Genomic DNA, 24,684 nt, shown 5'->3' with positions numbered 1-24,684 from the left:
CCTTTTAACCCTCCATCACTGCTCATTTTTTTCTAACCAGCATCCCTTGTTTCCCCTTCTCCTCCCACTCCTGGAACTCAAAGAAGTGGCTGTTTTGAGCTGGCTTGGATTGCTCTGCCTTTTTATACAATGATGCACGGGCTGCTACACAGCTCAGTCTGGTTCTTGCCTCAGTGGGTTGCTCCTCCAGACCAAAGGAAGGTCAGCATTGCTTTTCCCTGCTGGGACTGCGATGGTCTCAGTGCTGTGGTAAAGACACTGGGAGCCCAGGGTCCGTATTCTTGTCTCTGTCTCCTTGGCTGTGACTCCACTATGCCTTATTAGCATATATAAATGTGGTGGGGGTGTGGGGGTGAGTGGATGTGGGCATGCCTATGACCTGATATGCAACTGGTGGTCAGGGAGCATCAGGTGTTGGTCCCTATCATCCACCTTGTCTGACAGAAAGTCTTGTTCACTGCTGCGTGCACAAGGCTAGTTGGTCTGTAAGCATCCAGGAATTTTCCTTCCTCTACTTCCCAGATCTGGCTTACAGACACACACTGCCGTGTTTGGCATTACACGGGTTCTGGTAACACAAACTCAGGTCCTCATGCTTGCACAGCAAATGCTTGACTGGGAAGGTCATCTCTCTAGCCCCCCATGGCTCATTCTTCCCTTGGGATCCCTGGGATTCTGCCGGCTTAGAGCCACTGCATGTTCAAGTGGGCTGTGAGAGGACACAGCAATCCTTTTATTCCAATCTGTTTAAAATCCATTCTAAGTCCAGAAGAGGGGAATGATTTTAAATTGATCTGAGCAGAGTTTGCACATGTTCAACACAGCTAACTTTTCCTTCGGTGCCCTGCTTGAAGCACGGCTTGCTAATTGAGTTGTCTGCTTGGCTTGATGTCTTTTGCTGCTGTCGAAGGAGAAATCAATGTTAGTATTTCCTCACTGTTAACCATCTGTCTCAAACCAATGTTTTCCCTCTCCCTCTCTCCATGGTTTTGTTACCTGTGCATTTTAGTTGTGCCTGGAACTTATGGAGGGGTGCGGGTGCGTGTGTGTGTGTGTGTGTGTGTGTGTGTGTGTGTGTGTGTATGTGTGTGTGTGTGTGTGTGTGTGTGTGTGTGTGTGTGTGTGTGTAAGGGGTGTGGGGTTTGTCTGTTGTGAAGAACACATACTTTGTAATGACCCTGCATTCCTCATCTCATCGAGAATCAGTGTTTGTGATAGTTTATCCTGCTCAGCTCATGAATAACACCCTCATTATCTGATAAATGAAGATTTGTTTTGCAGCTTTTTTCATAGGTAATTGATTCTTTTCAGGGTATTCTTGCATGTTTTTTTTCTGTGAGGGGAGGAGACGTTTACCCAGTGTGTGCTTGGATGAATGTACTAGTCACTGAAGCATCCTTTGATGGCCATGTACTGATGACCATAGATCTCTGTGGCTTGCTTCCCCCTGGACCAGGTTGGAGGTTCCCTCCCTTTGCTTGTCAGGATGTTCCCTGAACATCTGTCCTGTTGTGTCTCAGCCCTGTGGGTAGAGTGTGGAGAATATCTTCTGAATTGTGGGTGAATAGCTGCTATTTCTGCTGGCAGGACCTCTCCTTCTCCCCCTTGCCCTTCATTTAGTTTTTTAAAGTGTTTTTTTCAGTATTTAATTATCTATTTTTTGCATATGTGTGTATGTATGTGCGTGTATAAACTTGTGTGTGCAGGGAGAGGTATATGCATGTGTGCATATTCATGTGGAGACCAGAGATCAACCTTCACAGCAAATGCTTTATTGACTGAGCCATCTTCCCCATCCCTCAAAGCTCACTACTCCTCTAGGAGTGTATGATCCCAACTCTTTAGCATGATTTTTGTAGCCCCCTATGATCTGTCTGGTTCTTGTCTCCTTGGCCTTACTTCCTGGATTCTATGCTAGGAACTTCAAGGTTTTGTCCTGCTGAGCTGCCTTGAACATCCTGAAAACACCTCCCAGAGATTTCATTGTGAACTGCTCCTCAGCATTTTACTCCCCACCAGCCCCGATCCCTTCAAGGCTGAGTGCTGGGGATCCATCTCTGCTTCCTAGGGTGTTACCACTTTCTGCCTTTCATATCTATGTTTTCTGCCTTTAGACTCTGAGAACCTCAGTGGAGCTTTGGGTTACCTGCCCCACTTGCTGTCATCCAGCATGTGGCCTGCTGTGTAAACATGATCAACTATGGCTCACCAAATGCTGTCTTTTCACATCTCCTCTGGAAATTCCCTTCTGTTGTGTGACTTTTTGTGGGATATATGAACAAATGTCATCTTAATAGGATATCAATGACAGATCAAAACAAACAAACAAAAAAAATGGATTCTACTTGAGTCGAGCTGAGCAAATTAGTGAGTTTGTTGTTGTTATTTAAAGAAGTATGGGCGACTCAAAAGTCAGCTGCTTCACTGAAATCCCACCTCAGCACCACCTAGAAGAGCTGCACCACTGGGGGTTTCTGTGTAGTCCATATGTAGTCTGGCTGGTGAGAAAGTCTCATCTCCCTGCCAATTATTACTGTGCCTATAACCTGGGGGTTTTGTGGATCTTGTAAGTTTCAGGAGTTTCTGAGACTTGTAAGTTTCATGTATGTCCTGCAGTTATTTGAATGAGAACTGTCCCCAATAGGCTCATATATATAAAACACTTGGTACATAGTTGGTGCCACTGTTTGGGCAGGTTATGGATCCTTTAAGATGTTTGGTTTTACTGGAGGAATTATGTAACTTTAGGGTCTGGCTTTGAGGTTTTATATCCTGGTGCACTCGCTGCTCCTTCTCTCTGCTTCCTGTGTGTGGATGAATGTGATCAGCCAGATTCTTGCTCCTGTTGCCATGCTTTCCCACCATGGTAGACCATATCCCTCTGGAACGATAAGCCAAAATAATCACATCATTGTTTAGTTGTTTTTATCAGAGCAGTTTATTGCAGCAACAGAAAATACATTAGTATACTTTATTGGTCTTAATGTTTTAATTATGAGGAAATAACTATACAGCAACTTCATATGCCTGTCTTCACTTCTGCAATGAAGGCACATTGCCACTTTTTCACAGATGAGTCACTTAGGAAACAGAGAGGTTAATAGATTATCTATAGTGGCTCAGAAGCCAAGTCTCTTGTTCTTTGAAGCTTCTGTTCTTTGAAGCTTCTGTTCTTTATGACCTTGGTTCATGGTCTTCTCTCTACTCTTTGCTTCTGCTCCTACATGCTGAGAGTTCCTGGTGCAGGATTTCATGCCTCTATCTCACTGCTGTAAAAGAACGTGGTGAACTCTGCTCAGTGTGAAGCTGTCCTGGGCATGGCTGGCTGTCTCTGTTCTTCCTGTGAAGATTCTGTGTCCCTCTGCCCTCCTCTGGTCTCACGAGCAGAGTTCTATGTACTCCTTCTTCACCCCCTCACCTGAGTGTGCTTTGTGGAAGGTCCTTAGATGAGGGAGATAAGGAAGAGAGCTTCCTGGTTGTGCTCCTCAGAACAGGGCTCTGAAAACTCTACCAAGTCTCTGTATGGTGAACATTTCATACCTTGTGGCTCTAGAGACAAAATGAAGGAGATGATTTGCATTCAGACAGTTTCCAACTTAATAGGGTTCAACTTACAAGATTCCAGTCACGTGACGGTGCAAAAGTGGTATATGTTCAGTAAGAATTGTATTTCCAATTTTGAATTTTTGTTTGTATTCTTCCTTAATTGCCATCAGAAACCGGTTTCTTCAGCCTTCCAACATGGACTGAAGACCAGCTGCTATCCAGAAAATTTCCAGGCTTTAGTAATCTGATTGTGACTACTGAGATGCCAGCCTTAGGAACTGACCAGCTACAGGGTTCTCAGTCTCTCCTGCCAGGAAATGGCCATTTGTGGACCACTTTGTATCATGTTAGCCAACATAATAAATCTATCTGTGTAATACACGTTTGTTTTGTTGGTTCTTGCTGTGGGATGTTCTGTATGTTAAATGTGTTATTCTGATTGGTTAATAAATAAAACTCTGATTGGCCAGTATCCAGGAAGGAAGTATATGCATGGCAAGGAGAGAAGAGAATTCTGGGAAGTGGAAGGCTGAGGCAGAGAGATGCTGCCAGCCGCCGCCGTGAGAAGATGTTAAGATACCAGTAAGGCACAAGCTACGTGGCAACTTATAGATTAATAGAAATGGGTTAATTTAAGATATCGGACAGCTAGCTAGAAGGCTGCCATGGCCATACAGTTTATAAGTAATATAAGTCTCTGTGTGTTTACTTGGTTGGATCTGAGCAGCTGTGGGACTGGCAGATGAGAGAGATTTGTCCTGACTGTGGGCCAGGCAGGAAGACTCTAGCTACAGGTTCTGCTCCTCTAGAGAGCTCTGGGTAATAGATCATCTTTGTTACTTCCCACAATGCTGCCCAAACCATCAGCTGGTGTCCTTATCCAGGCTTTTCTCAGCAGAACTTTTGTTTTTTGGAATATTATGGATACTACAAATCATGTGTATGCCCATATGATTTTCATGGCCATCCCCTCAAGGAGGAGATTTCTTCATTCATTTAGCCATGTACTGATTGAATGTCACCCATGTGGCCAGAGAAATAGCTCAGTCAATAAAGCACTTTTCCTGTAAACTTGAAAACCTGAGTTGGATGTCCAGAACCCATGTTTAAAAAAAAAAGCCAGGTGTGGTGGTGGATGTTTGTATTCCCAGTGATGTGGATGCAGAGACAAGCAGATCCCGGGGACTAGCCAAGTGAGAGACTCTTCCTCAAAAATTAATATGGGCAAAACCTGCAGAACCACATCATAAGTTGACCTCTGGACTCCATGTATATCTGCACACATACCACAGAAATGTACTATCATCATGCACACCATGCACACCATGCACACTCACATACTATACCACACACACATACATACATGCACTCACATGTGTATGCACACACATGCATGTACAACTTCTCAGATGATATAGGGGGCAAAAAGGCATCATGGATGAGGACTGAGAGGGCTCTCCAGTAGCAGAGCATGTGTGGATGCATGCAGGGAGGACAGAAGCCTTGGTGTGGCTTAAGAGCAGTGTGCTTGTGGTACCAGAGGTAATAAAGTAGTGTGTGGAATGACAGATAATTCTTGAGGAAGTAAACAAAGGCCAGATCATAAGATATTGATGTTGTTGTTTGTTTTCACTCTTTATACTATTTGTCTTTTTGGGGGGCCCACCACCCAGCTCCCAAATAAATCACACATGGAGGCTTATTCTTAATTATAAATGCCCAGCCTTAATTTGGCTTGTTTCTTGACAGCTTTTCTTAATTTTAATTTATCCCTTCTACCTTTTGCTTCTGGGCTTTTTACTTTTCTTACTTCTGTAATCTTATTTTCACCCTTACTCCATGGCTGGCTGTGTGGCTGTGTGGCTGTGTGGTTGGCCCATGATGCCTTCCTCTTTCTCTGGCTACTTCTTCTTTTCCTCCCAGATTTCTCCTCCTATTTATTCTCTTTGCCTGCCATCCCCACCTATCCTTTCTCCTGCCTCGCTATTGGCCATTCAGCTCTTTATTAGACCATCAGGTGTTTTAGACAGGCAAAGTAACACAGCTTCACAGAGTTAAACAAATGCAACATAAAAGAATGCAAAACATCTTTGCATCATTAAACAAATGTTCCAGAGCATAAACAAATGTAACATATCTTAAAATAACATTTCACAACAGATGGGTTTCCCAGGAAAATCTATGGAAATTAGAGATTTTAATCATGGGATGCATGTAGCACTGCTTAAAGTAGAAAAACCACTTCCAGCAAGGCAAGGTGGTACATCCCTCTAATATTTTCACTTGGAAGGTAGAAGTTTGAGGATCAGGAATTCAGGAATCATCATCAGGTCAGTTGGAGGCCAGTCTGAGCTACAAGAGATCCTGCAAAAAAAGAAAACCAAAATCAAATAACAACCCCCCAAACCTTCATAATGGAAAACCCCCAAACCAAACAAACAAACAAACAAACAAACAAAAAACAATGAGCTTCCATGCCTGATGTCACTAGACTGAACTGACTGGGTCAAAGTAGAGTCTGAGAGAATGACAGAAAAGCTTTATAATCTCAGGTTGGCCCAGGCATGGCTTATATGTGAGAAGTGGACCCCTGGGAGGTGGTGCCTTGCTCTGAAACAAGCTGGTTGCTGAGACCCCAGATGATGCTTTCATTTCACAGACGGAAACATGAAAGAGGTAAGGCAGTTAACAGCGGTACAGTGTCTGTACCCTGGGAAGTCAACGGTTCTCTGCAGCATTTATCCAGCACCTTGGAGAGCGCCCGTCAGCAGGCCTGATTTGAAGGAAAGGGCAGTCTCCTCAAAGGTTAATTGTTACCCTTAAGATAAACGCGAAACAAACTGCATTGCACATGTTTAATAAGCGTCTGCTACAGCATTTCCCTGAAGGCAGTTCTGGGTGATTTGATTTCAATAAGGAATTGTCCAGAAATAAAATGCTCTTGGCCATGTCTAACTTGGAGAAAGCATAATACACTGTCTTCCTGTATGATTTAAGAAAGACTTTTTCTTCTTCTGAAATGTCCTCCTGCCCCATTTATTTCTCAGAAAAAAAAAAAAAAACAAGGGAAAAAATCCAGATAGTAACTTGTGGCTGAATTCTTGGGTTTTGCTCCATGATAGCTAAACAAGCCTTCAGAATCTCATCCTTGGCCATCTTCTCTCATCTTCTCTTTCTTCCTCAGCAATCTCCTCCACCTCAAGTGACTGGACAGTCTCCCTCTGACTCTGTCCTGTCCTCTCCATGGTGGCCCAAGAGCCTTCCAGGATGCCCGGCAGATGTTGCCATACAATTTGCTTCATCAAGATTGGTATCTGTTTAGCTGTAATTATGCCCTGATTCCTCCCTCCCACAGAGCAATTTCTTCCTGTCTATGCTTGCCTTGCCCTGAGGCTTGAATCCACATTCATTGTCTACCCAGAACCCTGTCTACTGGGGTGCCAACTCCCATTGATTTTTCCTCACAATCCATTTTAGGGTTGTCTCTTTTCAATGTGGAACTCATCGTCCTCTTCAGTACCTCCGTCTTGGATCATTATAGTAATGTCCTCATGTGTGTTGTAGCTCATCCATTATCCAGAGACACAGGATACATTTTTTTTTTTTTTGCTGCTGTCTTGTATATGGAATAAGCTGTGGCTTGACTGTTTTGTGTATTGCCAAACTCATTGTGAAACTTAATCCTCAGTGGATCCACGCTAGGAGATACTTAGGTCAAAAAGGCCCTACCCCATGAATAGATCAATGCTCTTAGAGAGAACTTTGTAGAGGGATTGTTCTCTCTGCCTTTCCACAGTTTATCATGTAAGGTGTAACAAGAAGGCCCTTTGTCTGGGCTGGGGAAATGGATGTCAGTAAAGTGCTTGGTATGCAGGCATGAGGGCCAGAGCTTGATCTCCAGAATCCACATTTAAAAAGAAGCAAACAAATAAGCCCAGGTGTTGGTGATGGTAATCCCAGCACTAGGAAGGGAGAGAGATCTCTGGGGCTCACTGGAGAACTCAGGGTCAGTGAGGGACCCTGCTTCAAATGAAATAGGGTGGATGGAATACTGAAGAACACTCAAGGTTGTCTCCTCTGACCTCACACATAAGTTCACAGAAGTACGTATGCACCTACACACACCTATACACACACACATACACACAAAAATCACATTTTCCAGTTATCAGTACTCTGATTTTGGACTTTCCAACCATAGGAACCATGAGGAAATAAATTTCTTTTTAAATAAATTGACCAATCTCACATTTTCTAGCAGGACAAAATGAACAAAGATAGACCAGGATGTTGCTGTAATACCTACACATATACAACTGACTTTAGAATAGGCAATACATAGAGGCCAGATAATCTCCAGTGCAGGAGAAGTTCCTCTTGTTATGAATCGATCATTAAGGATGGTTCTTCTTATATGATATTTTGTTGTGTTCTAACAAATAAAGCTTGCCTGGAGATCAGAGGGTGAAGTTAGACACTAGCTAACCATAGAGGCCAGGCCATGCTGGCACACACCTTTAATCTCAGCTCTTGGGAGGAGGAAGTAAGAAGATCAGAAGTTCAAGGCCACCCTGGGATACACGAGATTGAACCAGTCTAAAAGAGAAACAGAGCCAGGCAGTGGCGGTGCATGTCTTTAATTCCATCACTAGGGAGATGGAGACAAGAATGTAAGGTGGGTGGAGACAGGATCTTGGCCCATTTAGTCTGAGGATTTGTAGAGACAGGATGTCCCCCATTCGATCTGAGATTTTGTAGAGGTAAGAAGTCTCTAAGTGACTGCTGCTCTGTTTCTCTGATCTATCAGCTTTCACCCTAACATGTGATTCCAGGTTTTTATTGTTAAGACTAATTAGGATCACACTTCAGGTTCTGATAAGGACACAGAAAAGGCTACAGGGAAAGTTTGAAACTGGCTAAAGATTACATAGGTAGCAGGCATCAGACAACAGAGCTATAGACAGTAATGACCATTCGGACAAGATCTCAGCCAGACAGCAGAAGAGCTATTGGAGAAAGGCTGTTCTTGTGATACAGTGGGCTAAGAGGGACTCAGTCCATAAAGTGAGTTTCAAAGCTGGGCATGATGGTTTATGTCTGTAATCCCAGCACTGTAGAGGTGGTCACAGGAGGATCTCTAAGGCTCACTGGCTAGTCGCTCTGCTGAACCAGTGAACTCCAGACTCACTCAGAGACCCTATCTCCAAAGATAAAGAAAAGTCTTGCTGGAGTAATGGCTCAGCATTTAAGGGTAGGGTTTTTCTTGCAGAGGACTCAGATTTGATCCCAATAATAGCTCACAACTATCTGTAACTCCAGTTCTAGTATATCTAATGCCCTCTGCAGATACCAGGCACACATGTGGTGCACATACATACATGTAAGCAAAACATTCATATACACAAAATAAAAATAAATTTTAAAACTTAAAAAAATAAGGTGAAAAGCAATTGAGGAAGACACTTGTTGATCTCTGGTCTCCATACAAGTGAAGGCACACACACATACACACACACACACACACACACACACACACACACACACACACACACACAAATGAAAGTAAATCTAAAACTCCAGTATTTGGAGGTGGTCTTGGAGGCCTCATCCTTGTTCTCCACCAATGATCTTTAAAGAACAGTGGAGGGACTTGCTATCACTTGCTTTTTCACTTCGCTGGTAGGTGGTAGAGCAAGAAGGCCCTCACCGTCTGCTGGTTCCTTGATCTAGCCTCTAGAAGATAAGTTTCTCTTTTCCTAAAGTATCCAGCCTATGTGTTCTGTTGTAGCGGCAGAAAATGTACTCAGGGCAGGGAAACCCGGGTTCTGGTTTCATTGTCCTTTAGTGTTGATTTCTCACAGACTTTTCTTTTTGACAACCCCTAGCACTTCCGCTTCCCCAGCTGAGGCCCATCTCTCTTCTTCAGTGTCCTTGCTGCTGCTGTTTCCCTGAGCCCTGTGTGGGAGTCTTCCCTCTTCTGGGTGTGAGGTGGGCATTCTGGATTGGTGCTGTGGGGGCTCCCAGCCCAGTGTCTTCTCTGATATAATTTCTCATTTGGAGGGGGCTGTGTACTACAGCTATTTGTGCCATTTGTGTCCATGGCCTATGTGGCTGTTAATACTGTAAACTTGGGACCTGGAGATGTCTGTTTGAGAACTTTTAGATTGGGTTAACCGACAGGGGGAACTATCCTAAATGTGAATGGCACTGTTTCATGGGTTGGGTCCTGGACTGGATACAGAGGAGAAGGTGAACTGAGCACTAGTGTTCATCGATTTCTGCTTCTTGACTGCAGATGCCATGAGACCTCACACTCCTTTTACCGTGACTCCCTGTCACTGTGGGCTGTTATCCTGAACTGTGAACCACAATAAACCCCCCTCCCTTTAGGTGCATTTATCAGGTGTTTTTTTTTTCCACATTAATGAGACAGTAATTAATGTAGGCTATTAATCCTGTTGGATGACAATGTATTTACCTTATCATCCCCACAATTAAACATTCTATATTTCTGTTTTATTTATTTAATTCTACTCCAGAATACAGAAGATCATTCCTTCATCGTTAGTGTCTGGATAACATTAAGTGGACCCTAAACATTTACATAAACATAGTCCAAGGATTCAATTTCATAGACTGTGTGAGTCCAGAACTCTCTGCATAATTTCTGTAATTCCATATGAAAATCTCACTGGAGCCAGACTGAGTTCCTTCACTGACCTATACAAATTTCTGCCTGTTCACAGTTTTCCTTAAAAAGTCTGCTAAAATCCAACTCATAGCTTGCCATTTTGAGCTGTTTGTTTCTTTTTCTTATTTGCTTTGTTTCTATGTTAGTTAGGAAAGAGCCACTATTGACCACTTAATTTTATTTTTCCTCCCTCGATTATGATACATAAAATTTCCCCTCCTTTTTTCGGTTAATAATTTTAAGTTGGGCCTTGCTGGATCACAAATATTATTGCAGACTTGTAGCATGAATCTAAAATGGTCTTATTAATAAAATCAAACCATGAGGAGGGTGGTGGTGATTACCCAATGGTATTTGGCTTAATAGGTACAATGTAGTATCAGAGAAGTGTGAAAACGAGTTAAACTACTAATTTCCCTATTCACATATGCTTTTTAAAAACCCACACTAGCTTTTCTGAAAAATATTTTAAGTTTTTTTTATTTATGTTTTTATGTGTGTAAGTATGTGTGTGAATATGTACATGTGTAGAATAGGTACCCCGGAGGCCAGAAGAGGGTGACGGATCTCTTGAAGCTGGAATTATAGGTTGTTTGGAGCAATCTGCTGACATGGGCTCTGGGAACCAAACTTGGGGCCTGGGCATGAACAGAAAGTGCTCTTAAATTCCAAACCGTTTCTCCAGCTTCATACGTTAGTCCCCCCCCCCCCATTCCTCAGCTGTCTTTTTTAAATTAAAGTAATTGCAATTCATATTTTTATGCACTTACTATATTACTACTGCAAGCAAGATTTATAATATGTATCAAGCAAACATCCTCACTGACTTGCTTTTGGGAATTTGCTTAGTTCCAATTTCCAGTTATTTGTTAAATCACCATGACTGCAATTCTGGCTTTCATGTTGAGGAATAAATGCATTTAACTCACATTTCTTATTCTGGGGGTCAGATTGCTTCCTAGGCAATGCTTTTCTGAAATATTCAGCCTTTCAGAAATCTAAGCATGACTCGTAATAGGAATTTCTGCTAAAACATTTTAAACATTTAACTACTTAGAATAATACTATCAACTTTACCTCCTCAAGGCTTTTCATGAGACTTAGGTTTAAATATCTGCAATATGTTCTTGTCCGAGGCAAAGAACAGCCTCTCCTTAGTTTTAGGATTAAAACTTCATTCCCATCAGAGTTTTAAGTGGTAACCTACTCTCATTTAGTGACCACTGACATCTTCATCTTTATTTAAGTATATATTCTGGAAGTATCAGATGCTCATGAAATTTATCTTTTTATTTTTGTTCCCTTATCCTACACACATTCCAGTGCATTATTTTATTGCTGTTGTTGCTATTGTGGTTTGTTTGTTTTACGGACAGGGTCTCATTGTAGCCCAGACTAGCCTCCAACTTGCTATGACAATAATAACCTTGAACTTGTGATCCTTTGTTAATCCCACAGATGCAAGGAGAAAGACCATTGACCCAAATCTCATTCATGTACACATCACAGCCAAGTCAGTGGCTGTCTTCCTTTAAGGTGGGTTCATGAGACCAGCCTTGAGCCATTTTCCCATACCCCTCTTACAGGGCAAAACCATAAAATGAAGGGTTTTACATATAAGCATGTTTGCAGAAGTGAGAGCAGGGAGCTAAGGAAAGCGGCTCATGGAACAATGGGTATAGGACATGTCTGAGGACAGGTAGCTCTGAGGGGAGGTTGGTTTACAGTACATTCCATGGTTACTGTGGGAGGGCACAGCCTAGGTTATGAGAAACAGAAACTTAAGTTTTGTGGTAAACATAAACTAACTAGAGGATCAAAATGGTGCCTGATTACAAGATGGAGGTGGGCTGGTTTCTCACCTCGTCTCCACTTCTCAGTATTGGTGTTATAGGTGTGCACATCGCACTCAGTTTATGTGATGCTGGTAAACAAACCAGGGGCCTTGGGCATGCTAGGTAAGCGCTCTACCAACTGCTTTCCCAGCCCATAAATGTGTGCTAATTGACTTTATTAGTTATGTTTCTTGTGACTGTAACCAAATAATTGGCATTAAGCAATTTGATGGAGGAAAGATTTATTTTGAGTTGGGGTTTGAGAGCATAGTTCATCATGGTGAGAAAGACGTGGCAGAGGAATAGTTTCTGTCTGTGGTAGCAGTGATATGAACCTGCTTATTCACATCTGGGTGGCTCAGAAGATAGTGAGAGAGGGGTTCAGGCGCCAGCAGACTTTCTCCTTTTCCTTCTTAAAAGTATTTATTTTTGTGATTTTAATTATGTATATGTCTGTGCATGTCTTTATGTCGATATGTGCAAGTGAGTGCAGGAGCCTTCAGGGGTCAGAGGAGTCAGGTTCCCTGTAGCTAGTTGTAGGTTGTTGTGAGCCACCCAGCCTAGGTGCTGGGTACTGAACTGGGTTCTCTGGAAGAGTAGCACATGCTCTTAACTGCTGAGCTATCTGCAGACCTGCATTTCCCCCATTTTATCCAGTCTGGGTCTCCAGTCTATGGAGGAATGTTGCCTACATTCAGGCAAGGTCTCTTCACCTCAGTTCATCCTTTCTGGAACCACTCTCATAGACCGATCCAAAGGTGTGCCTCACTCATGCTGTGAGACTTCTTAATCCAACCAGGCTGGCAATTAACCGCAGTGGCATATCTGTATCTTCAATATTCAAAACCTTCCTTTTCCCAGGACATCCCTATGTGCCCTTGCCTACCACACTGCCTTTAGATGAGGTTTTAGAAGCACTGCCTGGATAAGACTTCTTGTCTGCACGGCTCTACCTCTATGACTTCCCATGAATACTCATTACCCCTCAGGTCCCCATCTGCAGCAGGTTGTTAATAACTGTCCATTCTCACAGGACTGAGGTGTCATTACATGAAAAGCCTTTGTATCAGGGCCCGACGCATACTAAGCCTTCAATAAATGCTTTTTCTTATTCTCTTCTCACTCTGACACTTATCACAACTGTCTATACTGGAACGTGCCATTTGGTTCCCAAGGCTCCCTATGTGTATGTAGCTCCGCCCCACCCCTCCAGTTCTTTTCATTCTTGGGTTTACTATGAAGCATCCTCCAGCAATTCTCTATTTTGTGATTTTTCAGGTAGAATAAAATGAAGTGACTGTGTGTGGAGACCAGCTGGCCATCGTGAATTAAGTAGAGGAGGGAAAATAGCAATCTTAAAGGGCAGCTGCTGCTTTTGAAGACGTAGGTGACAAGATCTCCGATGTGCATGCTTTGTTTGACAACATACAATTTATTTCTCCTAGAGAGATGCCAACCGAGAGGCAGCACTAAGCTTAGGAAGTGGTGTATGGAGGAGTGTGCATGTGTGTGCGCATGTCTGTGTGTGTGTGTATGTGTGTGTGTGTGTGTGTGTGTGTGTGTGTATGTGTTTGTGTGTGTGTATGTAATATTAAAACAACTACATTTTCTTGACATGAGCCAGCTGACTCTCTAAAGGAACTGATCTTCAGCTAATTCCATATCAGTCAATATTCTTACCTCTGTTACTTATTAGTCCAGATTATACCATAAGGAGTTTCACTTGTTGAATTTCCCCCTCTATCACAATCTTTCAGCCATCGAACAGACAGAATAAGTTGTCATGGAGCTTTACACATTTATAAAATATTTGAAATGTAAATATAACTGTAGATGCATGTTTAAAGCACATGATAAAACATTATGCAAATAAATATGAAGACCTGAGTTCATGTACCCATGACTCATGTAAGTGCTGGGCATGCCTATGTGCTGGTAGCCCCAGTACTAGGGGTTGGTGACAGGGATCTTGAGAGCTTGCTGACCACCAAGCCTGGCTGAAACGCTGAGCTTTTACCTCAATGAAAGTCGCTGTGTTAAGGCAATAATGTGCAGTGATAAAGAAAAGTCTCCTGACCGCTCTGATCTCTGCATGCATGCATTAGTCAAACACCCACATTCTCAGGTGCATGAACACATACATACATACCACTATTAATGTAAATATTTTATTACAATGATACGTTTTTTTTAAGAGAGATAAAGTCCAGTAATTGTTCTAATTCACATTTTCAGGAAGCTTAATTTCAACTGAAATTGGTAATAGTAGGCTTTATGAATGAGAAAAAGTTGAGATGTATAGGTCACCCATAGGATGGGGAAAACTCTGTTCAGAACTCTGTATGATCCAGACTGTCTTTTCTTCCCAGACACACCTTAACTTCTCAAAGACCACCTGGATGAGTAGGTGAGAAACCAAGAGCTAATTCATAGACTTCTCTACTGTGTGTTGGTGAGATAGTAAAACTTCGAGTAAACTCAAACAGAAAAGAACAAAAACACGTATTGCATGGAAGAAAGAACAGTTGATTTAAAATTAGAAGACCCATGTTAACCTGTGGGCCTCCTGAACTATCTCCACTAAATCCAAGGCTGTTTCTCTTTGACCCTGAATTCCTACCTTCCTGTGGATTTATGCTGAAGGATGCTCTCTGTCCTAATTGTTCAGATACCTAGCCACTTCTGTTCTGAGGATCACTAGACTCCAATATTAGTACTTTGTTATTACACTTATAGAAAACTGCACACATGGGGTCATCAAGATGGCTTCAAGAGTAAAGATGTTTGCCATCAAGCCTAGCAACATCAGTTTGATCCCTGGGCTTCACATAGTGGAGAAAATGAGCTAGTCCCACAAATTGTCCTCTGACCTCCATATGTGTGCCATGGCATGAGTGAATGAAGACTTATACAAACACACATAAATAAATAAATTAATTTTTTAAAAAAGAAGTAATAAAAAAGTTAAACAAAAATGCACACATAACCATTTTATCTAGCCATGTTGATTTCCAGAACTTTTTGGGAATCATAGAGACCCTGTAGTTCTGCCTCAGAAGTACTGCATTTCTGTATTTTTATCTGTATACCAATCTCATACTAGCCTTCAATTAGAAAATAATATTTATTAAAATAAGATGTTGTTGAGAGCCTAAGAAAAGATTAATTTTTTAAGAAATGAAGGATATCTGTTATCCCTCCATTCAGACCTCCCCCAAACCCTGTGGCTCTGAGCAGGGATCACCATCTCCTCTTTTGGGCCCCTCCCAATTTTGGGACTGTAAATGACAAATAGAAGACCCAGGATAGATACTGTAGTTCTAAACACCAGACAAACAGAAATTGACATCTAATCACGCTATGGATTAGCTCCCTGGTGAATATTTTAAGCATCTCTGTTACAGAAGAAGAAGAAGGAGGAGGAGGAGGAGGAGGAGGAAGAGGAGGAGAAGGAGAAGAAAAGGAGAAGGAGAAGGAGAGAAGGAGAAAAGGAGAAAAGGAGGAGGAAGAGAGAAAAGAAAAGGAAAGAAGAAAACTAACAAACTAGATCTAGATGTGAGAACCCCCAAATAAATAAAAAACCACACACACACAAATGGGTATCTTCCAAAAACCTACAAATCTCATTGTAATGGTCCTTAATGAAAATGACCTAGAAGAATTTTCAGAGAAAAAGTTCAAGAGAAAAACAGACCCAACAAAAATTAGGAATTATAGTCCAGTATCCCCCAAAATAGATGTAAAATTATCAATATAATACTTGCAAACAAACTTCAATAACACATATATACAGATTATCCACACGATCAAGTCAGCTTCATCCCAGAGAAACAAATACAATATACCACATAAATTGACTTAAGATAGAAACCACAAGATTATCTCATTAGACACAGAAAAGGTCCTTTACAAAAATCTAATATCTTTTCATGATAGGAGTTCTGGAGAATCTAGGGATACAGGGAACATATTTCAATATAATAAAGGCATTATACAGAAAACTCATAGCCAACATGAACTAAATGAAGAAAAACTCAAAATATTTCTGTTACATACCACCTATATTACAGAAACATGTCCACTCTCAGAGACTCAGCATCAGGAGTCACATGTATCACTAGCCACCAAATGCAACATGTGTACTCTGAAAAAAGTCCCCACCATCATGGCCCACTCTCTTGCTCTGTCTCTCTCCCTCTATCTCTGTCTCTATGTCTCTCTCTCTCATGCCCACTCAGAGGCAACCTTTTGCTCCCCACCCCCTGCATAAATCACTTTCATGAGATCTGTTGTGTGGTGTGATTTCTGCAAACTTCCCTAACAATTTCCACCAAAATCAGGAGCAAGACAAAGATATCTACTCTTCTCCCTTTTGTTCAATATAGTGCTTGAAGTCATAGCTAGAGCAATAAAACAAGAGGAGGAGGAAAGGAGGACAAATAGAGAAGGAAGAAGTCAAAGTATCCTTATTTGCAGATGATATGATTCTACACCCTACCAAAAAACTCCCACAACTGATAAACATATTCAGCAATGTAGCAGGATACAAAATTAACATACCAAAATTAGCTTTCCTTTTTACAAACAGCAATTATACCAAGAAGTATTTGGAAAAATAATCCCATTGATAATAACCTAAAAATATTGTAAGAAATCTAACTGTGGAAGTAAATGACTTTTACAATGAGAATCTAAAGACAGTGAAGAAGGAAGTTGAAGAAGACAGCAGAAGATGGAATGACCTCCCATGTACTTGGTTGGATTGGTAGGATTAATATCGGGAAAATGGCTATCCTACCAAAAGCATTCTATAGATCCAATGCAATCCATATCAAAATCACAGTGCAATTCTTCACATAAATTGGAGAAAATGATCTTAAATTTCATATGGAACCACAAAGACCCAAGATATCCAGAACAAACTGGAATAACAAAAACCTATGGATGTATCATTGTCCCAGATTTCAAGTTATTCTACAAAGCTATAGTAATAAAATCAACATGGTACTGTCATAAAAAACAGGTAAAGAATTGAAGACACACATCTAACCCCACACTCCTACAGCCACCTGATTATTGGTAAAGAGTCCAAAAATATACACTGGAGAAAGAAGATATCTTCAACAAATGGTGCTTTTCAAACTGGCTAGCTACATGTAGAAGAATGATTCTTCTTCCTCTTCTTTCACCCTGCACAAGACCCAACTCCAAATGGATAAAGGACTTCAATTTAAGACCTTGTACGTTAAATCTGTTAGAAGAAAAAGTAGGGAATCTGCTTGGGATTAGGTACAGGAAAGGCCTATCTGGACAGGATCTTGTTAGCATAGGTATTAAAACCAAAAATTAATAAATAGGGTCTTGTGGAACTAAAAAGCTATTGTATAGCAAAGGACATCATCTTTAGAGGGAAGGACCAGCCTACAGAATGGGGAAAAAAATCTTTACTGGCTATACATCTGACATATGGTTAGTGTCTAGAATATACAAAAAAAACTAAAACAATACCAAGCAGACCAACAACCTAACAAAAAGGGCATGGAATTCCTAAACAGAGAATTCTCAAAAGATAAAATACAAAGGGTTGAAAAACATTCAAAAATGGTCAACATTCTTAGACATCAGGGAAATGTAAATTAAAACTACTTTGAGATTTCATCTTTCCCCAGTCAGAAAGGTCAAGATTGAAAAAAAAAAATCAGGTATGGTGGGACACATCTTTCAATACTCAGGTGGCAGCAGCAGCTGGATCTCTGTGAATTCAGGTTAAACCTGGACTATATAGCAAGTTCCAGGCCATGCAGATTTACATAAGTGAGACCTTGTCTCAAACAAAACAAAACCAAAAAAAAAAAAGAAAGAAAAAAGAAAAGAAAACAAATAAATGACTACTAATGCTGATGTGAATGTGGTGAAAGTGAAGTATTAATTCATTGTTCCTAGGATTGCAAAATGGTGCAGAACACTATGGAAATCAGTGTGGAGATTCCTCAAAAAGCTAGAAACAGATCTACCACATGATCCAGCCATAGGACACAATTTTGAGTGAAGTAATCTAGACTCAGAAATACAAATGTCTCATGTTTTGTATCGTTTATGAACGTTACCTTTGAGTCTTCAAATTTGTAGATTCCTTTGGAATACCTATAGAGTCATGAACTCATAAGGTGCTATGAATATATTCAAGACAGGAGAAGTAGTGCATCTGAGGCTAATGCAGTGGTGTAAAGGGGTGAAGAGAAATAACAGAACAGGAAAAGTTACATCAGTAGGGGATATGAGGGAGAAGAAACGCCAATGACCTTGTGTAAAGGTCATAAAGAAATCTACTATTATAGATGCTTCCTAAAATGCATACACGTAAAAAGAGTTTAAATGGAGTTACCCCATAATGGGGTGACACTACCTTTACTAGACACCCTGGGCTATCAAAAAACAAACCCAAACCAAACAAAAAGATAGCCCAGTGTCAGAAATGTGTTACCATTTTTGGAGTTGTTGCCTAGTGAGGTCCTATAGCCTTCCAAACATTACAGGATATTGTCAATGCTCTTGGTTATCCTCCAGAACTTGATAGTAAGACCTTATTAATGAAGACACCACATACCTGAGTGATAGAATTTGAATAACCAAGATGGTACCAATCTAGAAGCTTCATCTCTGCTGGCTAGCTTTCAAAGTGCTGGAAGGTGCTGGAAGGAGAAAAGTAATTGTTAATATTGCCCAGCTGTGAGCCCTGCTGTTGTGTAGCAGTTTCTGCCATGATTGAAACATTTTATCCTGTAGGGAAGCTCCCTAAGACAGAAAGTAAACAACTCAAATTAGCTCCAGGAAGTCCCCGAAGCTAACTAGATTCACTAGGCTCCTCCCTCCCAAAAGTAAATAATAAAGCCTGCTGAGAGTCATTCTCAGACGAACCACGCTGCAAAGGAGACTGAGACCTGACCAGCTGCCTCAGAGAAGAGGCTACCAAGCAACTGAAGCACCTGGAAAGGATACTCTCCAACCTGTTAACCCCTGAAGGCTGTGCAGTAAGCTACAGGTTTCCAGCTTATATGAGTTGTCACTCATGCTGGGGTGGGGCTTGGTGATACTGCTATCTTTGAGTCATTTATACTCCTATGAGATAATCCTTCACTCATGTAGCTATATCCCAATAAGACTCATTGGTTCACCAAGTTGGATTTTGGTGGCATTTGTACTTTGGTTTGTTGTGGGCTTCCTATCTGGTCTGAGTTGATATATGTGTGTTGCATCTCCCCAAGAACAGTTGTCACACAACATAATTGGTGCTGAACGGGGACTTGACAGAAATAAAGATGAGTTGTGGAGAATTGAGGGCATGGTCCTGGCTATGGCTAGTCAGGCATGCAACTGAGGCTAAGCAGCCTCAAGGGGAGTGTATGCTAAGGACATTTCTATACAAAATCCCTTCCTGGTGGCTGTGGTGGCATTTGTGTGGTTCTTGATGTGGGTAGTGAGATGTCTCAATAAGGCTGAGCCATCAGGGTTAGGACTGTCTGAGGGAGAAATGTCAGGATGGAAATCTTCATCTGTATGGTATGAAGTGGTGTGCCTGCTTGATAAGTGGCATTTACCACGTGACTACAGAGATGCCCTGAAAACAGTTAAGGGTTAAGAGCAATGGTTCTCAGTATTCCTAATGCTGTGACCCTTTAATACAGTTCCTCATGTTGTGATGATCCCAACCACAAAATTATTTTCATTGCTACTTCATAACTGTAATTTTGCTACTGTTCTTAGTCACAATGAAAATAACTAATGTACAGGATATCTGATATGTGACCACTTTGAAAAGTTCATTTGACTCCAAAAGGGGTCATGACCTACAGAGTGAGAACCACTGGTTTAGAGGTCATTTTGCAGTCTTTGAGATTAGTGCACAGGGGCTGAAACAGTTGGCGGTTAGGAAGGGAGGTTGTTGGGCTACTGTTATCTATAGTTAGAAATGCATCTGAGGCTAAGATGGTGGCCAAGCAGGAACTTGTTTGTGTAAATGAGAAATTGCAATATAGAGGCCGATGAAACCAGCATCCTCCATGTTAATCTCTGCTCTAACAATCAAGTTTTCAGGATATGTGCAGAATGAAGCAAGAACCCTGACCTTCTCACATAAATGGTACCTACCCTTGTCTCAGTCTTTGCTTTCTTCCAAATCCTCACAATCTGGCTCCCACCGTCTGCCCTTCTCTCAGCATTCTTGTCTTCCAAGCTCTCACTGGAAGGACCCATTAAACTCTGCTTAGGACACTAGGGGCTTTCATAGTCCCCAATTCCAAATTCTTTTAATAGTCCAGTCACAAAACAGTTCCAAAGGCCTAAGAACCATGTGATAAGGTTGATCACAGAAACAGTCTCACCTCTCCATACCATTTTCTTCTTAGTTTCTTTATCTGTTGTAGTGATTAAGTGCTCTGATGAAATCAACTTAATGAAAAAAAAAGGGGGTGTGTCTTGGCTTACATTCTAAGGGCATAGTCCATCAAAGCAGCAGGTGGTCCCATCATGCCCACAATCAATGAGCCAATGTTGATCGGTGTGTGTCCTATATTGATTCATTCCTGGTCTAAGTCAAGCCATTGGTTTGAAGCATCTTACAGGGACTATTCATTGTTCTTTTTAAAAATAAGATTTATTTATTTTATGTGAGGAGGTGTTTTGCCTGCATGTATGTATGTGCACCATGTGCCTGCCTGGTGCTCACTTAGAATGTTGGATTCCCTGGAACTGGAATTATGTATGGTTATGAGATACCACTAGGGTGCTGGGAGATAAAATTAGTTCCTCTACAAAACAGCAAGGGCCATCTTAAACACTGAGCCATCTCTATAGCCCTATTAATTGTAACTTTTTTTTTCTGTTTCATTATTATTCTGCTGATCTGTTGCATTCTACATGGAGTCTACTTACTCCTATGCAGCATTCTCTTGTTGGATAATTGTCATTATAATAACACCCCAAAAGTCCAAGATGACCTCATCCTAGAGTGGACATGGCAAAAACTATTCCACCAGTCTCAGAGGGCCTACTTGAATTTCTATCCTTCTCTGAATTGGTTAAGCTTTCATGTAGAAGATATTGAACAACCGAAGGGATCAAGAGACTGGATAATACACAAGTGACCGATGTTCAAATCACCTATACTACAAGGTGTACATCAATTCAGTCATTCCAGGAAGCCAAGTCACACTTGTGCCTCACTGTTCTATCACGTGCAAGTGTAATCAAATCCTCATGAACTCCACACCTGTGGCCAGGGCTTGATCAAAGTTCAACAGCGTCTCTTGTTTTTCCTCCATCCACCATCTTCTCCAGTTCAGGAATAACCCCAGAAAGTCAAATGTGGTCCCCAAACGGATCATATGAGATGCTTTACTTCTGCCTAGCTCGCTTCTCTGTCCTCATGCCAACTGCCCGTCAGTGTGACTTGAAGCCTTCCGTTGGTCTCTCCTTTTTTATCTCAATGCTTTCTTCTGCCCCAGCCTTCCTCTGAGTCTCTGCCAAGCTCAAGGGCTGGTGGCCAACTCCCTTGCTACAGAGATTTATGATTAAACAGATTGTTTGTTCTTAGTTACATGGTCTTTACTTATTTCCAAAGTTCTTAGCAATAAAGAATAAAGGGCAATCTCACTAATTAAGAATAATGAGCATATGGGTGTGAAGGAGGAGGAAGTTCTGAGAAGGGCAAAGAAGAAAAAGTTAGTCTGATTTAGAACAAAGGTTAAATAAAGAAAAATTTTAGTTGTAATTTTTTTTAAACATCAAGTTACTTTTCTTCCAGTGCATTGTCTCATACTTGATAGACAACTAATAAATTTTTGTTGAATGAATGGGGACACTGGGAATTGCTCTTCCTGCCTCTAATTGATCACAACAGATCCTTAGAGACCCTGTCATCTGATGCTGTCACCCAGTTGGTCACATGTTCTTGTAGCAGAGCTATGATTAGTAACCTTGTGGTTAATGTTTGTTCTTTCCAGTTCTCTTTGGGTGCTGAGGTGGGCTTTGACTGTTATAGGAGCATTTGTCTTTAAAAGCTACTCTCCATGTAAATACATTACTTAGCTATGGAATTCTAAAGACTTAAAAATTTTTAACTGTTACTACAGTGGGGCTGGAGAGATCATTTAGTGGCTAAGAGGGCATACTGCTCTTCCAGAAGACCCGTGTTTGTTTCTCAACACACACACACACACACACCCTCACAAAATCAGGGCCTTAAAACTCCTCCTGACTCCAGATCTAGTGCTCTTGACTTCTTCTTCTGGTGTCCACAGGCACTGGGCTCATGGGCACAAAGCCCTGCACAGATATTCATACATACACATAATTAAAATTAATTATAAATATTTTTTATAAACGTTACTACTTTCAGCCGGGAGATCAATTACTGGGCAAAATATTTGGTGGGCAGCTGTGATGACCCGAGTTTGAATCTTCAGAATCCACACAAAAGATGGGGGTAGCAGCATGAACCTGTAATCCCGGGGCTCATGATGGAGAGAAGGAAGCAGGAGACAGGAGAATCCCAGAAGTTAATATGTCATTTAGTCTAGTACACACAATAGTGAACTAGAAAAAGGTGGAAGGCTAGAATTTAGACCCGAATTGTTCTCTGACCTCCATTCACACACTGGGAGAGACCCATGCCCACATTCATACACGGGAACACACACACACACACACACACACACACACACATACACACAAAGATGAAAAAGTTACTAATTTCTGTTAGATTCCTTGTATTCAAGAGAATGGCCCTATGTATTTACAAGGGGTAAAATGATAGATAGTATTTTGTTTCTAAGAAATTGTGCCAGTAATATTTCCAAATTGTAGAAGTTCTCATACTGAGATGCACAAGATACACAGTGTGTTTCTGTAGTAAATGTTTAAAAAACCCTAATGTGTATTTTAATGACTTAAAAGAAGGCAAAAGTAGGTGCGAGTTATGACTTTACTTTAAAATCCTTGTGGTGCAAGCTATGTGGTTGGATAAATACGTCTACTGGCCTCTCCTCTAAGTCATGGTACTGGGCATGTGTGATATGTAAATTTTCACAGTGGAATTTTCTCAGTGATTTCTTTCCTCTTGTCTTCTGGCTTTCACTAAAATCAGTCATTTTGTGACAGTTTTCATGCTAGCTTAACATCACTAGCTTGTATTACAGCACTCTAGAATGTCACATACTTCTAAATTGAAATTCTTCCTTTAGATGCCTTCTTTAACTTTTCTGGTGTGTGTGTGTGTGTGTGTGTGTGTGTGTGTGTGTGTGTGTGTGTGTGTGTGTGTGTGTTATGTGTGGAGACCAAAGCTCGGTATCAGATGTGTTTTTTTTTTCTTTCTTTTCTTTTTTTGTTTTGTTTTTTTTGTTTTGTTTTTTTCGAGACAGGGTTTCTCAGCGTAGTTTTGGTGCCTGTCCTGGATCTTGTTCTGTAGACCCAGCTGGCCTCGAACTCACAGAGATCAGCCTGGCTCTGCCTCCTGAGAGCTGGGATTAAAGGAGTGCGCTACCACTGTCCAGCTCAGATGTGTTTCTTATTGTTTTCCACCTCAGTTTTTGAGACAGGCTCTCTAACTGAACCCGGAGCTTACAGGTTTTGCTAGACTGGCCACACAACAAGCCCCAAGGCTCCCGCTGTCTCTGTCTCCCCAGCAGTGGGGCTACAGGCTTTTCATGAGGGTGCTGGGTAATCGGATCCATGTTCTCATGATTGCATACAATGACCTACTGACTAAGCCATCTCCCCAGCCTAGCTCTTCTGGCTTTGGTCCATTGTCTGTGGTTTACTCTCAGGACACTATCAACCTAACTCTCTCCCATAGCTTGTCCAGATGACAATTTTGTTCCTATTTCCTGGGATCTGATTAACCTTTGCCTCCATCAATGGGCCGAGAGTTACATCTGCTTTTGTTCGTGATTTAGATCTATGCTCAGCAGTGAGTGGTGGTTCAATAAATCATTAGTGAATTAATGGAATGAAAGTATTGCAATCATAGAATTACTTAGCTATTTTCACATCTCTTTCCTCATTAGTCGATACTGATTCCTCAAAAGGTAGGGTTGAATCTGACACACACTGGACACTTAATAAATGCCCACTGTTGAAATGAACAGGCTGTGTCTGTTTGGGGTCACTGCAGTGTCCCAGTAGGGAGTGTGAACTAACAAAGTGTCAGTGGACCTGATGCAGGAATTACATCAGTAGACCAGTGAGGAATTATAAAGAAAGTGTGGCTCCATTTCTTGGAGAAAATGTGTGGCCGAGTAATAGTCTAATTCTGTGGGCAGTGGCATGTACTTATGGTCATCTAAGATTGTTGACTAGTTAGTTAGCTAAGGAACTGGAGAATGTTCATTAGAATGCAGTAGAAAGGGGGCTGGGGAAGTGGTTCCAAGTGCAAAGTGCTTGTTATGCAGAACATTCAGGTCTGAGTGTCAATCCCCCACACCTGTGTACAAAGCTGGGCATAGTGGCATATGCCTAGTGTTGAGGAGACAGGCAATCGCTGGGATTCCCCAGACAGCCAGTCCAGCTGAATTAGTAAGCTCTAGGTTCAATGAGACTCTATGTCTCCAAAAATAG

General features: G+C 41.4%; 1 long non-coding RNA gene across 1 annotated transcript in view; it reads right to left on the bottom strand.

Annotated features, from left to right (window-relative positions):
• Positions 1-2,890: 2,890 nt before the first annotated feature.
• Positions 2,891-24,684, bottom strand: part of LOC128109576 (uncharacterized) — a 43,647-nt gene continuing 21,853 nt past the window's right edge. Inside the window, exons 2-3 of the long non-coding RNA XR_008217836.1 lie at positions 18,680-18,764; positions 2,891-5,910 (exon numbers count right to left, since the gene is read on the bottom strand). This is a non-coding gene — a long non-coding RNA (uncharacterized LOC128109576). The remainder of the gene's footprint in view (positions 5,911-18,679; positions 18,765-24,684) is intronic.

The sequence above is a fragment of the Peromyscus californicus genome, unplaced genomic scaffold (assembly GCF_007827085.1).
Source record: "Peromyscus californicus insignis strain IS unplaced genomic scaffold, ASM782708v3 Scaffold_14__1_contigs__length_90479793_seg_2, whole genome shotgun sequence".
In the NCBI taxonomy this organism is placed as follows: Eukaryota; Metazoa; Chordata; class Mammalia; order Rodentia; family Cricetidae; genus Peromyscus; species Peromyscus californicus.
This window is presented reverse-complemented; position numbering and strand designations above follow the sequence as displayed.